A 13,279-nucleotide genomic window follows, 5' to 3' on the forward strand; every position below is an offset into this window, starting at 1 on the left:
AATACCGGATGGTCTCACTCATAGCAGGAATCTAGAAAACTTAAATAAGGGACCAGGAAAATGAATAACTATAAGAAAGTGAAAATCAAAATCAACAAAAAACTATGAACCAGAGACACTTTTAGAGGGGCGGGGGCGGGAGGGAAGGGATTGGGGTCAGAATGGGGGCGCTGCAATTGTATGGGGAATATAAAAATAAAATTTATTATTTAAAAAAATTAAAAAAAAAAAAAAATAGTTGATAAATGAATGTAATGTAACAGAATTAGCTGACTGCTTTATACTCAAAATGTTTATTCTTCAGTTAGTTTATGCTTTAGTTTGAATTACCATGTTAATCCCTTCATCATATTGCTCTGTACTATTCTCAAATAGTTTCTCATTTAAAGCCTTTTTTCCGGGGCCTCCCCGGTCGCAGCAGTTGAGCGCTGGGTTGCGAAGCTGCCCGTGGCTTCTGCGGCGCCGGTTCGATCCCCGGCTGCTCCCAGGCCACAGAAGGAGGGTCCCACATGGTGCGCAGACGTCTCCTGCCGCCAGCTGCTCCCCTCAGCAGTGTACTTCGGTCCTTCTGCCTGCTCTGCTCCCTGCTCTGGCTCTGGTGAATTCTCTCACCCTCCCGCGCTTCTGACTGTACCCAGTGCATGTATAAACAAAACAAACAAACAAATAAATAAATAAATAAAACATGCCTCTATTTAAAAAAAAAATAAAATAAAGCCTTTTTTCCTTGATCTGCTTTGCAGACTTTCCAAACAAAGACTGCCACCTTTTTCCAATGTATTTTTTTTAAGCATAGAAGAACTGGGGCGTAGTCCAGAGGTGCAGTGGTTGAGAGGATTCACCAGAGAGAGTGGGGAGCAGAACAGGCAGATGTACTGAAATACACTGCTCCAGGGAGCAGCAGGCATGACAGGAGAAGGCTGCTGCACCCTATGTGGCTTAGCTCCCTCGTGGGGAATTGAACTCAGGCCATAGCAGGTGCAGAGCTGAGACTTACTCCCTAAGCCACCAGCGAGGCCCCTTTCCCAATAATTTCTCACTGCGGTATTGGCCATATAGAATTTACTACCAAATTAATGTGTCTTTACTGATCAATGAATCATGTAATAGGCAAGTTTTAGATTTAAATTAATTTGCATGCTTGTGTAAGGACTAGATACTACATGGTTGATATGAACAGCTTTTCTGGTGTTTAAGTGACTCTGAAATTGAAAAGAGTCTTTTTGGTAACTGTCAAAGTAAAAACTAATATGAAAATATTTAACCTTTCGTTCTTATTATAACAAAATGGAAAATAACAAATGGCAGGGTTTCACATGGTAGCCCTGAAGGATAGTGCTTTTCAGATCCCTTTTATCCATCTCTTCTAATAAGCAGCTCTTCATTATCTTTTTATGTTACAAGTTTGCATACTGAACCAGATTGCAATGAAATAACAGTCTAATGAAAAACACCACGTTTGATAGAGATGTAGGTCATTCTGTGCCCATAAATTTTTAAGTAGTTGATAGAAAATTGGTCTCTAAGTAAGTGAGTTTTGTTTTATTTTCAAGTTAGGCTGTAGTTTTGTCTGTGGGCAAACCATTTACTCTCCCTGGTATTACCTTTCTTCTAACTAATTCTGTGAGTCATAGTCTCTTCTGGTTCTACCGATATTACTGCAAATAGCAAGATTTAATCCGGTGGGGTTTTTTTAGTAGCTGAGTAGTATTTGTGAGTATGTGCACCGTATCTTCTTAACCAACTCATCTGTTGTTGGACCCTTAGGTTGCTTCCATCACTTTAGTATTGAAAATACTGTTACAATGAACAAGGGAATGCACATATCCCTTCATATTAGTGGTTTTGTATACTTCAGAGAGATATCTAAGAATGGGATTGCTGGATCATCAGGTAGAACTATTTTTAGTATTTTCAGAAATACCTATCCTACTTTTCTAGGAAAGGAAACAGTCTTCATTTCCACCAACAGTGGAGTAAAGACATGGATATAAGTTCTGAAATCACAAAATACACAGAAAAACAAAAATGACACAGTTCCTTAATCAGCCTTAGAGACGACTTTTGTCAATCACGTTGGCAAAGGAAACAAAAACAAATATAAACAAATGGGACAATATTAAACTAAAAAGTTTCTATAGAGTGAAAGAAACCACCATTAAAAAAAGACAAGCTAATGATTTGGAGAAAATACTTACACATGTCAGACAAGGGCTTAATATAGAAATTTTATAAAGAACTCATTAAACTCGTCACCAAAAGAACAAATGTCCCCATTGAAAAGTGGACAGAGATGTTGAAGAGCGCCTTGTCCACAGGAGACAGAGATGGCAGCAGGCCCATGAACGTGTGTTCCTCCTCTCCTATTCAGAAAGCAAATCAGACGCAAAATGAGCGATCATCTCCTATCTGTTAAGAGGGTTACTATCAAAATAGACAAGAAACAAGTGATGGTAAAGTTGTGGAGAGAAAAAATCTTTGTAGATTGTTGTTAGGAATTTCAATTGTTGCAATCATGGAAAATAGTGTGGCAATCCCCAACAAAATTAAGAATAGAAATATCGGGCCTCCCCTGGTGGCCCAGCGTTTGAGCGCTGGGCTGCGAAGCTGCCCAAAGCGTCTGCAGCGCCAGTTCGATCCCTGGCCACCTGGCGAGGGTCCCACATGGCGCTAAAGACCTCTCCTGTCATGCCCGCTGCTCCAATCAGCAGTGTATTTTGTCACTCTGCCTATTCTGTTCTCCGCTCTGGCTCTGGTGAATTCTCTCACCCTCCTGCACTTCTGACTGTACCCAGTGCTTGTATAAATAAAAAAATCCTAAAAAAAAAAAAAAAAAAAAGCAAATAGCAATTACATCTACCAAGTTGCTCAGGATAGAAAGTTTGGCAGCATCTTTCATTTCTGTCTTTCCCTCACTTTCTATATCCATCCAAAGCAGCCCTATTAGCTAACATCCTAAGCAAAGTACCACTCTGACCCACTCCTCTCTCTTTGTCTACTGCAAGTTTCTTGGTTGTTTTCCTGTTGCATCTTGTTCTCCTACAATCTAGTTTCCCCAATGCAAAGAGATTTTCCTCAAACACAAATTATTCAATTCACTCCACTCGCCAACACCTCTCTCCATTTTCACAATTAGCATTAAGGTCAGGCCATCACCCTGAATTAGGAAGTTCTGAGTGACTAGTTTCTGTGACTATCTTTGACCTTATCTCTCTGGTGGCCTAGGGGGCTTTCAAGGCAATACTGGTTGCCTTTACTGGTTAATGGGAGGTACCATCCACGCATGTGTGTTGCCCAGAGGGTATTTGGTCCAATCCCCTTCACCTCCTTTCTTCATTTTCCAAGTCCTGACCTGAGGCAGGCTGCGCCTCCCATGCTGTCTCTTGACATGGTCTGGGCATTGGGGGAGACTCCTGAGAAGCGGGGAGTTCCTGTGCTCCCCCGAAGAGGGAAAGTTGTACTTCCCAGAAGAGGGGAGTTCTTGCACTTCCCAAAGAAGGTCTGAACTGGGGAGTCTCCATGGCAATGCCTGCTAATGCTCTCCTCTTTGTTCTTGGTTAATGCAAAAGTAAGTTAGTTATTAACTGGCATGTGAAAACCTAATTCGGACCCAGGTGACAATTGGCTCATTGTTCTTACACATGAACTATCACAAAATAAGTAAAAATTGTTAAAGTTATAGTTAGGAAAGAAATGTTTCGGCCCTGAGAACTATGGAGAACAAGCTGCCCTGAACCAGCTGTGCTTGGAAACTATAGCCTAACCTGGGGGGTACCTGTTTGCGGCAACAATACATCTCTTGGTGTATGCAAAGGGCCAACAGTTCGCAGGTTGTGTGGATGTTAGGAATTTCTAGTTAAGAGTTAGACTTCAGTAGAACTTACATAGAATTAATGAGCTACTTTAGACCACTTTGAAGTAATTGATAATAGGCTAGATGAATTGAGTACTAGAAAATGGGTTGATTTTAGTAATATAGCCTAACAATGGACTTTCATGTCTACTCCAAAATCAGGAAGGCTTGACAGGATGATTGATTGTTACTGAACATTGTACTGTCTTAGACAATTGATAATGTTAGAAAAAGAGTTATACCTAGGAGAGTAATTGTCCCTGTTGATTTTCTTAATCATATTAAAGAAGTGTCCTTTTGTAGTATGAGATCAAGAGGGTCTTTTGTATATTCATGAGAAAATATGTAATGATTGTTTCTGTTCTGCTTTGATGCTTATGCTGATGTAATCGTACTGCTTGCCTTAAGGTATAAATAAAGACCTGCTGAGACCCTCAGTAGGAGATACTTTCACGAACTAAAGTGTTTGTGTCTTCCTCACTCCTACCTCGCTCCACTTCCCCTCAGCCCTTTGAGAGAAAACTTTCACTGACTCCGTCCTCTCCTTTCTGAGATCCCTGACAGGACTTCTAGCTGGGGCTGGTCTCCAGCACTGACCTGGGTCTTTAGTCACAGTTCTGGAAACGTTCCTATTCTGTAGGATTTGAAGATTCCTTTAGGTTTCTGACCTGACTGCTCCCTGGTATCACATGATGTTTCTTCTCACAAGTGGACAAGGAGGAAGCTACACTCAGGCTCCAGGTGAGTATGGATAGGAGTTTGATCCCTGAACCCCCTGCGGACAGTGTAGATGGAGACCATGGGGAGTTACACTCATCAGTTCCTCCTGTGGTCTCATCTCTGGCCAAGTTTTGTTGTGTTCTCCCCTGGGCAGTGGCAGTGCCCAGGGCTCTGAAGTGTATGTCAGCCCCTAAAGGTGAGACCCTGGAGGACTGCAGTGGGGTGGGGATGAGGCATCAAGGCTGGGACTAGTTGATGGGGATGCTTTCAAGAGGACATCTTGAGAATGCAGTGGACCATTGATAATGTTAACACTCAGGTCATTCACCTGAATTTCTTCATGATTATTTTCTTTCACAGTGTGAGACAGCCTTGTGTTGGCCTGAGCGTTACAGGATTTCTTTTTGCCCACATTTTGTGGTTTTATGATCCCCTGGTTTAAAACGCTTCACACCTGCGAGAATGGCCCATATCCAAAAGACCAGAAACTCAAGTGCTGGCAAGGATGTAGAAAAAAGGGGACAGTCCTGCATTGCTTTTGGATATAGACTGAGCCAGCCCTTATGGAAACAGTATTGAGGTTTCTTAAAAGAGTGAATGTGGACCCAGCAATGGGACCCAGCAATTCTACACTGAGGATCTACTCACAGAGGATAAATACTCTCCTGTGAAGGGCCCTGCACTCCCATCACCACTGCAGCACTGTTTACAGTAGCTAAGCTATGGGAACCACCTGAATGCCCCAGACAGGTGACAAATCAAGAAGAAGCTGGAATTACAGGTATACATGAATGTACATATACAAGTGATGTATGTCCTGGTATAATGAAATAGCATCCACGGTCAGAAAACATAACTCATGCCACTGCAGCAACATGGATGGAAGAGGGGTACATCAAAAAGATAAAGAGAAATCCCTCATATATGGATGGAGGGAAAGCAAACGAAGGGCCAGATTAAACCAAACTTCAAAACTAACCCTTGAGCCCCACCAGGCTTCGCCTATTGCTGACCAGGGCTGCAGACCAGCCCAGGCTTCCTGGCCCAGCAGCGCTGGATGGTGGACAGACCCTCTCTAGTTTGGCATCACTCATTTGATGACAAAGCCTGACTCCCGCTGACTAAGTCCCCCATTGTGTCTTGTTGCACCTGCACCACCACTGGGTCCCCAGCCTCTGCTGTTTGCTGGGTCTGAGATGGATCTTGTACTTGATGCTGCAGGTTATGACTTTTTAATGCCACTTATATATCCCCCACATGGCCAGAAGGAACATCTTCCAACAAATTTTTATTCTCCTGATAGTAACAAGTCTTGGTGCCTTTAACCTGTATTTTCTTTTTTCAACAATGAGTTATTATTTATCTATAATTCCCTAATGAAACATTCACAATTTTTTTAAGTTTTTTTTTTTTAATTTTTGTGTAGAAGTACTGGGGTGAAGGCCAGAGGTACGGGTGGTGGGGGGTGGGCGCGGAGGGAGGTGGTGAGAGAATTCACCAGAGACAGAGTGGGGAGCAGAATAGGTGGATATACTGAAATGCATTGCTAATGGGAGTAGTGGGCAAGATGAGGAGGTCTGCTGTGCCATGTGGGTCAGCTCCCTGGGCCAGGATCCACTCAGGCTGTTGCAGTGGACCTTCTCAGTGGTAGTGCTGAGGCTTAACCCCTAGACCACCAGAGAGGCCCAATACCCACAATTTTTAAAGAATCAAACTTGCAAGAAATTGTTTACTGTTATGTCATTACCATGGATTAAGTATTCCCACCATCTCACTGTTCTTGCTAAAGCTGAGAGGATACAGCAAATTATGTGACAACATAGGAGAATTCCCAAATGGCTAGATTCAACTCATTATTAGTGTATGGTCCACAAGCTGGCTTATTTAGTGCTACATCTTGGTCAATATCTGGACAATTTCTATTCATGATGATGACTTTTGTATCGTCAAATCTTTTAAAAAAATATTTATTTATGCATACAAAAGTTGGGGTACAGGCCTGAGATGCGGGGGGTGAGAGGACTCACCAGAGACACAGCGGGGAACAAAACAGGCAGACTGACTGAAATCCACTGCTGAGGGGAGCAGCGGGCAAGACAGGAGAGGTCTGCCTCACCATGTGGGCTTCTCCCTGGTTGGCCGGGGATGGAACTCGTGCTGCGGAGGCTGCGGATAGCTTCATAGTGCGGTGCTTAACCCCTTGTGCCACCAGGGAGGCCTGTAGCTTCAAATCTTAAGGCCGTTTATTAATGGCTCTGCTCAACATACACACCTTCACCTCTTCTTTGACTAAAAGTCTGGGCAATATTTTACATTGCGGGATTGGATTGGAGGCTCATTTAAAAATTCTTACTCCTTTCAAGGGAAAGGCCCACAGTTATGTGAAGGAGACAGAAGGAAAGCACAGCAGCCAGCAGGGAATGATAAAATGAGAAGTTATTCCATGGAGAGACTACAGAGTTTGGGCAGATGATTTCCCAATTATTAAATTATTTTTAAAGATTTATTTGTTTGTTTGTTTGTTTATACAAGCACTGGGTACAGTCAGAAGTGAGGGAGGGTGAGAGAATTCACCAGAGCCAGAGCGGGGGGCAGAGCAGGCAGAAGGACCTAAGTACATTGCTGAGGGGAGCAGTGGGCGGCTGGAGAGGTCTGCGCGCCATGTGGAACCCTCGCCCGGTTGCCGGGGACTGAACCGGCGCTGCAGAGGCTGCGGGCACCTTCGCAACCCTGTGCTCAACCACTGCGCCACCAGGGAGGCCCTATCAAATATTTTTAATGAAGGAAAATAATCTACATCCAGCCAGGAGATTTGGTAGCATTTGAAACTCCGCATTGAGGGCCCTGCTGAGAGATGGTCATGCTGAGAGACCAAGAGAAACCAACCTCCTGCATAAACACCAGGGGTGACCTAAGAGGTGACTGTGTCTTTCCAGCCAGTGAATATGTAACTCATATTGTCTGAACACTAATTTTTAAAAAGGTAGAGAGAAAGTAAATGATTGAGGGGACCAGGTTATGTCCTTTTCTATTAACCCACCACGTTCATTAAGAAAATCGCATTGTGGAATCACAAAAACCCCGAATAGCCAAAGCTCTCCTGAAAAAAAAAGAAGGGAATGGAGGCATCACACTCCCAGCCTTCAAACTATACTACAAAGCCATAATCATCAAAACTGCATGGTATTGGAACAAGAACAGACATACAGACCAATGGAATCAAATAGAAAATCCAGAAATAAACCCACAGATTTATGATCAACTAATCTTTGACAAAGGAGCAAAGACTATGTATTGGAGCAAAGAAAGTCTGTTCAATAAATGGTGCTGGGAAAACTGGGTCGCTACATGCAAAAGAATGAAGCTTGACCACTACCTCACACCATACACAAAAATCAACTCAAAATGGATTAAAGAACTAGACATAAGACCTGAAAACATAAAATACATAGAAGGAAATATAGGCGAAACACTACGTGATATGCACATCAAAGACATCTTTACAGACACATCACCCAAAGCAGTGATAGTGAAGGCAAAGATAAACAGCTGGGACTACATCAAATTAAAGAGCTTCTGCACAGCAAAAGAGACAATAACAAAAACAAAGAGAAACCCCACCAACTGGGAGAACATTTTTGCACACAACACTAATGATAAAGGACTGATCACAAAAATCTGCAAAGAGCTGATGAGACTCAACAACAACAAAGAAAATAATCCTGTCAAAAAATGGGCAGAAGAGCTAAAAAGAAACTTCTGTGAAGAGGAAATGCAAATGTCCAACAGGCATATGAAAAAATGTTCAACATCACTTGTAATCAGGGAAATGCAAATCAAAACTACCATGAGATACCATCTTACACCAGTGAGAATGGCACATATTAAAAAAACTAGCAACAACAAATGTTGGCGAGGGTGTGGAGAAAAAGGAACTCTTCTGCACTGTTGGTGGGAGTGCAAACTGGTCCAACCACTATGGAGAGCTGTGTGGAGATTTCTGGACCTACTAAACATAGAGCTTCCATATGATCCAGCAATTCCACTCCTAGGTATTTACCCAAAGGACACAGAAACATCAGTTCCAAAGAACACCTGCACCCCTATGTTTATAGCAGCTCTATTTACAATAGCTAAGCTTTGGAAACAGCCCAAATGCCCAAAAATAGATGACTGGATCAAGAAGATGTGGTACATATATACCATGGAATATTACTCAGCATTCAAAAAAGATAAACACATGCAATTTGCAGCAACATGGATGGCGCTGGAAGGGATCATGCTCAGTGAAATAAGCCAGAAAGAAAAAAAAAAAAAAAACTGGATGGTCTCACTCATAGCAGGAATCTAGAGAACTTAAATAAGGGACCAGGAAAATGAATAACTATAAGAAAGTGAAAATCAAAATCAACAAAAAACTATGAACCAGAAACAGTTTTTGGGGAGTGGGGGATGGGAGGGGAGGGATTGGGGTCAGAATGGGGGGTTGCAAATGTATGGGGAATATAAAAATAAAATTTATTAAAAAAAAAAAAGAAAATGGCATTGTGTTTAATAACACCAAGGCTCAGCGCCATAACAAGGAAACACAAACACATGAATCAGGTGGTGCTTGGTGTCAGGAGTGAGCTCCATCTTCCCTGCTGGCCTGGCAGTGACCACTTGTCATACTTTGCTCACGGGGAAGCCTCAGCATGACAGCAGGTCTGATAGAATCTAGTAGTGACTGTGCAAGTGACCCACTTCCTAACAGGTGTGATGACGCTGTCATCTCCCTACACACAGGAAGCTTCTTCTCTGATCATTGTCAAATGTTACATGTTACTGATCAATAAATAAACTGGAATTAAAAAAAATATCCATACTACCATGATTCAGTCCAGATGTGGGATTATTTAGCTAAAGATTTTGATGGTTTTATTTATTTTTTTTAAAGATTCATTTATTTATGCATACCAGAGCTGGGGTACAGGCCAGAGATGCAGGGGGTGAGAGGATTCACCAGAGACAGAGTGGGGAACAGAACAGGCAGACGACAGAAATACACTGCTGAGGGGAGCAGCGGGTGAGACAGGAGAGGTCTGCTTCACCATATGGGTTTCTCCCTGGCCGGCCGGGGATCGAACTTGTGCTGCAGAGGCTGCGGTTTGCTTCACAGTGCGGGGCTTAACCCCTTGCACCACCAGGGAGGCCCGATGGTTTTTATTTAAAACCTTCATGTAATAAGCTTAAAATTATGTGAATCTAAATGTACTTACAAAGGGAAACTTGATGGCCATGTAGTATATTTGGCTGCTGGATTTTTCACTAAACTGATACACTGGGCTTTTGCTATGTTTCAAGGTGAAAAATCTACACTTTTCTATAAAAGGAAATAATTGCCAAATATTTGGGCTTGTCAATGAAGATTGGTTTGGAATTCATCATCTTTTCTCTGAGTAAGATGTGGGATTAACAGACCTTTCTGGACAGAGAGTGACACGGTGCAACTTCTCTTTAGAAGCCTCCGTCTGGCTGCTGTGCAGAATCAAGAGGTGAAGGTGAGAGGTGGGAAGATAGATGTAGGAAACTAGCACAGATTCTAGGATGGAAAATTTGGTAGCTTTATGGGGTGAGATCAGGAAAATAACAGGAAGTCGTTATATCTGGATATATTTAGAGGTGGACTTTACAGCATATCCTAATGTAACATCTGGGTTGTAAGAAAGGGGTGAGGATGCCATTCAACATTTCAGACAGTGAAGCATGTGAAGGAGAGATGTGGAGGGCCTGCTACTATCCCTAGATGGATTTCTCACTCATTTGATACAAATTTATGATGCAATTTTTTTTTCAAGTAAAATTTACTAAAGGCATTAATAGATATGTGTGAATGTGTGTATGTTTGTATATAATGGTATAGTGTGTGACACTGACTCCAGACCCCTGTGGCTTACCCAGCTCTGTCCTGCCCCCTGAGTGGTGGAATGAGGGCTTTGTTGGTGGGGCTGCCCCAGTGGGCACAGCCAGAGGCCAGTGGGAGCAGGAGTCTGAAAGGGCTGGCAGCAGCAGGGGGGGTTTCCTGCCCTGGCACCCTGTGTGTGCGGGTGGGAGCTGGTGGGCACAGCTCTAGAGGTGGTGGCAGAGGGGGAGTTTCCTGCCAGTGGCAGGCAGCCTTCAGAGGGCCCCTCCCCCAGAGCAAGCCAGGGTTAAGCACAGGAGCCCCTAGGGCTTAGGGTCCCCCTCCCCTGCCCCCAGAGGAGCTGCTTCTGGGCAGCTCCAAGGCCGCCCTGCAGTGGGTGCCACAGGACAGCTTCGCTGAGGCCACCTCGTGGGCTAGGGATGAGAGCTGTGGGGGCCTCAGCTGGGTTTGAATGGACCCCACCCACCCTGGCAGGCTCCAGGAGGCTGCTGCTTGAGGACAGGGCCCAGGCCACCCTGACATCTGTGCCCACTGCAACCAGCAGAGGGAATGGCAGAGGGTGACAATAGGTGGGCACTTCACCACCAGCCCCCATTAGTGTCATGGACAAAGGCCGCAGCCAATCTGGCAGCAGAGGCTCTCTATCCCCCCCACACCACCCCAGGGCATGCAGCCCACTGGGGCTACAGCAGCAAGTTCCCCTTTGAGACCTGTCATGCTGCTGTCTGTCTGGCACCACCTCCTACTACTGTTGCCTCCTTCCAGTCCAGCTTGGCATTCAGACTGTGGCTGTGCCTGTTGGGGTGTCACCTCAGATGGGAGCACCCCCTGCGAGCACCTCCCGATGCCACTGTGAGTTGGATCCTGGCCCAGTGCTTGCGGCTGTGCCCCACCTCCAGGCCCTCCCTGACAGGACTGTACCACCTTGCATGGCAGCCTTAATTTGGGACTATTAGACACTGCGGACACTATCTGGGGTGAACAGCTGCCACTGAGCCCTTAGAAACTCTTTATTTCCCTGCTCTCCTGTTTGTTAATGAAACCTCATTGCTGTTCCCTGAGCCTGAGTGGTTGTAATTGAGCACATGGGTGAGAACCACAGACAGTGCCCTGTCCTCTACCTCACCTTTGTCCTTTTGAGAGGGGGCCAGGGAGGAAGGGCCCATACCTAGTACAGGAACCTGCAAACACACAGGCTGCATGCACACGCTACACGACTCATGATCTGTTTTCTTTGAACTAAAGCTCTTGTTTTAAACTGAGATCCTGCCCTGCTGATGACCCAAAGAGTGCCAGACACTGACGCCCTCTGATGTACCAGGGGCAGGATACCCAGGAGGTTGATGGCAAGTTCTGGGGCTGAACAGGATGGACACCAGGAGTGTCATCTGTGCTGGGCTGTTCTGGTGGGCTGTTTGCTCGGAACATAAAGGTTTGTCAGTGCAGAGAACACCCGGAGACGCACAGGAGAGAGGCGTGTGGAGAAGGCCCCCTGACTCTTGGCTTTGGACTTGAACCAAGAACTTAGAGACGTGGAAGGAAACACCTGGAAGAGACACTGTGATGGCCTGAGATGGATCCCCTGCCAGGGAGCTGCCCACATGGTGCAGCAGACCTCTCCCTACTTGCCCGCTGCTCCCCTCAGCAGTGTATTTCAGTAGATCTGCCTGTTCTGTTTCCCACTCTGTCTCTGGTGAATCCTCTCACCAGCCTCCCCACCACTTCTGGCCTATACCCGATATCTTCTATGCATAAATAAATCATTAAAAAAAAGTTTGCATAAATCCAGTAAAGTTCTTTTTCCCCTTCTCTTTAATAGACAATTGGAAATACGGATATGTTACCAAGGCTTTGTCTGGAATGTTGTGTTTCCAGAAACCAGACTCATCTCAGAGGCTGCAAGACAACAATAAACTGGCACTTATTTAAGGGGTACAAGGGTCTGTCATGAGGGTAAAGAAGGCAACCCCTTGGCAGGTCCAGAAACCCCAAATGTCATGGGAGCCTCATGAGGAATTTCCCCAAAGATACAGGTACTGCAGGCCAATTCTGGTGGTGAGAACTTGGTGTGGTCCTGAGCCCTGACTCCTGGCTGTTAGGAGCTCTCAGTCTGAGGGTTCCTGTATGAAGGTCTGACAAAGCAAGATTAAAAAGTCTGCATAATAATTTCTGTTCCTGATGAATTCATGCAAACTGACTGTGGCAGTGTAGTGTCTGGGTGAGGCCGGGGGCTGATAACCAGTACTGGAGGCTGAACGTAATGGATACCAGGAGCACCAGCTGTGACGGGCTGTTCTGACGGCTGTTTGCTGTAACTGACTGTGTGTGACTGATTATAACGAGGCCAGCTGGAGATGAGATGGGGAAACAGGCCCTTTAGGGTGCGATGCCCCCCCATTTTCTCAGATCAATGGCCTGTAATCTGAGAAGTGAAAGTGTTACAGGGCAGCCCCGATATAAAATGGGTTGCCTGACTGTGGGTCCTCACCCGCACGCTTAAAAGGGACTTATTAATACTCCACTGCAGGCACACACAAAGGTTAATAAAAGGTTTATTTACAAGGGAAGGGAATATGAGGAAATGTACAACTCGGGAGAAAAGAGGGAGATAAAGTCTTAAATGCGTCTTACCCGTGTTCGCTGACATGGAATCCCAATGGCACACTGAGAGCTGGAGGTGAGCCAAGAGCCATGAAGACAAGGGACCCCCCACCCCCACCCCGCAAGGCCCATGTGTCTGGTTTTATACCAAACCTGGCTGCTTAACTCCACCCTCAGCTCCCAGCAACCCTCCCTTGGGTGAT

The sequence above is a fragment of the Talpa occidentalis genome, unplaced genomic scaffold (genome assembly GCF_014898055.3).
Source record: "Talpa occidentalis isolate TD23 unplaced genomic scaffold, MPIMG_talOcc4v2.1 talOcc4.2, whole genome shotgun sequence".
NCBI lineage: Eukaryota > Metazoa > Chordata > Mammalia > Eulipotyphla > Talpidae > Talpa > Talpa occidentalis.